Genomic DNA, 5,567 nt, shown 5'->3' on the forward strand with positions numbered 1-5,567 from the left:
GCGCTTGCATTTCTTCTTAGAACTTGCAACACTTGCACTAGCGCTACCGCTTGCCTCTCCTCCACGGCCACTTGTGCCACCACCATTGCGTCCCCGACCTCTAGTACGTCCACCAGGGGTCGGATTTGCAGTTTGATCAGCATCTCTTTCCATAGTTTGTGATTCCTGCGATTAAAAAACATTAGGAAATTGCCCTTCTTCGATGTTGAATTGGGCATCAATAGGAATATCACCACCACCACCATAACCAGAAGAAGCCATTATAAAAAATAAGAGAGATTGAGAGCGCTTTGAGAGAGCTTAAGAGAGATCGAGATTCGAGAGAGATTTAAGCGAGATTAAGAGAGATTTGAGAGAGATTAAGAGAAATTGAGAGAGATTAAGAGAAATTGAGAGAGAATGAGAGTTTTGGGGTGAGGAAAATGGTTGGGGGGAGGGGGGTATTTATAGGAAAATTTTTGGGTTGAAAAAAAAAAATTTTCCCCCAAAAATTCGGGTCCAACGGCTACAAAATTTTCGGGCAGGTCGGGCAAAATTCGGGTAGTTCGGGCAACGGATAAAAATCCGACTGTTTGGTTCAAAAATTCGGGCAAAATTCGGGTTCGGGCAAAAGACCGTTTTTTTCAAAATTCGGGCATTTTCGGGCTAACGGTAAAAAAAAAAATCGGGCATTTTTCGGGCACGGGTCGAAATTCGGGCAACGGTCACCAAAATTCGGGCAACGGTCACAAAAAATTCGGGTAATTCGGGCAAAAATTCGGGTAGTTCGGGCAGCTTCGGGTATTTGCCGGAAAATTAAAAAAAAAATCCGGTGAACGGCGGGAGAAGGCTTCTCCACGGCGGCGGGCTGTCGGGGGCTTACCATTTTCGGGCTACCCGAGTCCGTGCCTGAAGAAAATCATTTTCGGGTGGCGAGAGGGGCCTGCCCGCCGTGCCCAAAAATTTTCGGGCATCGGGCATGCCCGCCGCCCGAAAGTCCAACACTGATACACACATTGAGCAATCGCTGGTGTCATGCAAATACGGGAAGACACCGATTTCATTCAAAATAACTCACAGTCACGCAAGAATACAAATATGGAGCTAAATAGTACACCTTGTCGGTGTTTCATGGTCGGAATTCGGTGCATTTTTTTTTTTATCTTTTTATACATTTTACTAAAATTTACTAGTGAACCGGTTTATAATTGGGGTGATGTTTCCTTCATTTTTGTATTGGGAGGTTATACTCTTTATCCGTTTTTCATGATTGGAATTTGGTGAAGTTTTATTTTTTTATGCATTTTATTAAAATTTACCGGTGAATCAGTTTATAACTAGGGTGATGTTTCCTTCATTTTTGTATTTGCTATGTTATACACTTTTTCGGTTTTTCATTGTTGGAATTCGGTGCATTTCTATCCTTTTATGCATTTTATTAAAATTTATTGGTGAACCGGTTTATAATTGGAGTGATGTTTCCTTCATTTCTTGTATTGCGAGGTTATTGAAGTCAATATTAGAGTGTGTATTTTCTTAATTTGAAATACAATTTACCTGAAAAAAAAATTACTAATTCATTTCATTTGGTATGATTTAATTTTATGAAAAATATTACGTGAGTGGGCACCAACAAAAAATGAAGAGCATTGCTATGTATCATTGTAGGTTATGCATTACTATTGAAAATGTAGAACTCACTTGTTGTGTCCTACGTTGTCATGTGACAAATTTGATAGATTTTACGTTAGAAGAATATCTGATACTAATAAAAATATATATTTTTTGTAACAAATTTTTTTCAAAAGATACCCTTTAATTTTAGCCGAATAACACTTCTGTCCCAATATTTTCTATAATTCAAAAAGTATTTTCTTGTATTTTTGAATTATCCTAAAAATTATCAGCTAAGTTTTTTTTAATAGTTAAATGTAACTCTTTAATTGGCCAAATGGACGAAAATAACATAGATACACTTAATAATTAAAATTAAAACATGATCTTGAATATCAATAAACTAAGAGATTAAACGCAGTGCAACAAAATTAAAAAATTCAATAAAGTAAATTTTAATTTTTTAGAAGTTTCTAAAACTTATTAGGTCAAATTGGTTTAGCTACACATCAAATCTTACACCCTTATCGTCTACACATAACTGAAAAGATAAATGTTGCAATGATTAATTAAAAAGGTAAACTTGTCAACTTAATATTTGATTGCTACTGATATGCTTACTTTTTTATTTAACCACTTTTAACTTTTACATTTTTAAATTATTTTAAAATTAAAAATTTACTTTTACAACTTTTAGAACTTAATGATTATAATAAAAAACATATTTAGCATTTAAAATATCATTATAAATTAGAACTCAAATAAAAATAACATATTATATCATATTTTTTAATACTAAATATGAAATTGACATTAGAATTTACATTGGAGATGACCTTATAGAAATGTAAGAACAAGCATGGTATTTAGTTAAAATTCAAGAGATACGTTTCGAAATAAATACGTCCACCATCATTTCCTATGGTGGTGGGCTTTGTGGCGAAATTGGAGTCCATCTCATGTTAAGAGAACATCAATCAATCCCCACTACACATTTGAGACGGGTTCTAGTTTTGTTAACTCTGTTTTGTTGAATAGTAATGCTCACCTTTTAGAACAAACAAACAACATAGACTATACTTTAAAGAGCGTGTTTACTTCGCATAAAAAGAAAAAAAAAATGAAAGTAAAGGATTTCTTATTTAATAATGTGTTTATTTTTAAAATCAATAATGTAAATTTAGTGAACTCATACTACATAAAGAATAAGAAAAGGGAATGTCAATATTTACAACCTTCTAGTATTGATTCCCTATTAAAGGAAATAAATGTCAAATTACTTATCTACTCTTAATGAATTATTGTATAGTCAATGATTAATTAGTTGTGTAAAATGACTTTTAGTGATTTTATTGATAATATTGTTATTCCTAATTTTAGTAAACACCATAAAAGGAATAAGATTGTTTTCCATTACATCATTTAAAAGTCAAGTAAACACTTGAAAGGAATCAATGATTCTTATTCTTATTACTTTATTTTTTGTTCTCTAATTCTATTTTCCCATTTCATGGTTTAGTAAACGCGCCCAAAGCAAACAACATGAATTATGACGAGCTTCAGATTAAAAATGTCTCAAAGCATGAAAGGATTAAAATGACAATTAAGTATTAAGATATAAGTGTTTGCTAATTTAAGAGTGAAAATCAAATCAAATTTCTACTATAGTGTTAATTAAATCAGGGAATATGAATACAACATCACTTATTTATATTCCTAATCTAAGTTTATCACGAAACCAAGCAATCAGAATCAAATTCCTTGAAACGAACCAATCATATAGTATCCCTCTTCTCTCATTGCATACATGATGTAAGGTGATGAGGTCCACAAAGTTCAGCATCTAATCTATCTAATTGAGAAAAAGAAATGCGATGCCATTACTTCATATCACTTCCCTAATTAGTCAATTGTGACTTTAAATGGCAATGTGACGTATGGCTAATAATTCCATGCAAATTTGCAATATCTCATTTACCAACATATTCTAATGTGACAATTCTGCAACCACATAACAAATGTACACTTCCACATAAGCGATTTCAATGTAGCCTATTAATTTGATAAATAAAGTGGTGCATGAAAGTTTTATTGTGTGTAAGTACTTAGGGAGTGTCGTACCATTCAACTATAACACCTCAATTATTCATATTAAATGACAATTCCTTTAGGTGAAAATGAAATAGTGAAATTAATTGCAGAGAAAAGAAAATGTCCTTGCTTATCATTTTTGCCCATGAGCATGTAGTAATCTCACCTGGTGACTCTAGGGTGTTCCCTCAAATATAATTAACTGTCTTTTTCATAATTTTATATACGTTGGATGTCATAAACAGCTAAATACTCTATGTAACAAAATTTATATTTAGTGCTACCAATTATACATTATTATAAATAAAACCGAAAAGGGTGCTACCAATTATACATTATTATAAATAAATTATTATTATTATTATTATTATAAATAAATTATTATTATTATTATTATAAATAAATTATTATTATTATTCCTTATCATTACTCTTATTATTATTATTATTATTATTATTATTATAATTCCTTATCATTACTCTTATTATTGTTGTTATTTTGAATTTGAAAGGGACACAATGCGAAGTGGCAAGACCTTGACTTTTAGATTGATCATGAATGTGACATTATTATGAGAATTTGAGAGTATTATTTTGAACAATTAGGTTATTATTCGGTTCACTAAAATACCCTTAACGTGAAAACTCCAAATTACTATAAGATAAAATTTTGTGTGCATGCAAAGAAATCTCATTCCTGAATAATCATTATGAACCTATTCATCAAAAACTTGATACCTACCTTTCCACAACCTTTTACATGACAAGGTGAGTACCACGTCTTTAACGTTACCATTTATTACACTGATTAAAACTATTCTCATAGTGGAATTGAATGAACTTACTCGACCTAAAAAGATATATAAAAATAAAAATAAAAAGAAAAGAAGAATTTAATGAGGCAATGAGCTTTGAATTGACTTGGTACCAAATGAAAGCAACTTTATGCATCAATATGCCCAAATGACAATAAATTCATTTTTCAATTTCCTTCTATTCTTATTTAAAAAAAGAATTAATTGCATTGGTGCACTCTAAACTTTAGTATTTGATAATTAGTTCCTAAATTTTAATTTTGACAAACAGGACTCTAAATTTAAAAATTTATCGCAATTATAGTCTAGTGGCTAACATACATCAATAAGAAGACAAATATTACCTACAATTTTTACACAAATATATCCTGAATTTTTCGTTGATTGACAAGTAATACCTTAAACTTTTTAAATTTTAACATTTTAAACGGTTGTTGATTAATGAACCAAACCAGCTATATCAGCTAAAAAAAACTGTTATTAATAATATTTCATATGAAAATTTTTGACTGTTATTAATAATATTTCTTATTCCCTTTCAAAAAAAAAAAACACTGTTATTGATTAGACTAATTGCCAAAAAATCCTACAGTATATGATTTTAAATGTCAAAATTAACAGCTTAAAATGCAACAGGCAAATAATGCTAAATTTAGCATGTATGACCGTAATTTACCTTTAAAAAATTGATGATAATAAATTCATGCTCTTTAAGGAACAAATTCTGCAAAAAAAGCCAAAGTCTATTGCAGTGTCTCGCTCACATGGCGGTATTGCCACCCCCACCAAAAATTCTCTTGAACGGGCAATTCTGAGAATCACTAGAAAGCCTAGGGCAGAATCGGTAAAATATAAAAATATATAAAAATATTTCACTTTGGTGAGCTGGACTTTGGAAAGCTGATTGACCCCCTGCAGTGTCTCGCTCACATGGCGGTATTGCCACCCCCACCAAAAATTCTCTTGAACGGGCAATTCTGAGAATCACTAGAAAGCCTAGGGCAGAATCGGTAAAATATAAAAATATATAAAAATATTTCACTTTGGTGAGCTGGACTTTGGAAAGCTG

Source organism: Morus notabilis, unplaced genomic scaffold (assembly GCF_000414095.1).
Source record: "Morus notabilis unplaced genomic scaffold, ASM41409v2 Scaffold73, whole genome shotgun sequence".
Lineage (NCBI taxonomy): Eukaryota > Viridiplantae > Streptophyta > Magnoliopsida > Rosales > Moraceae > Morus > Morus notabilis.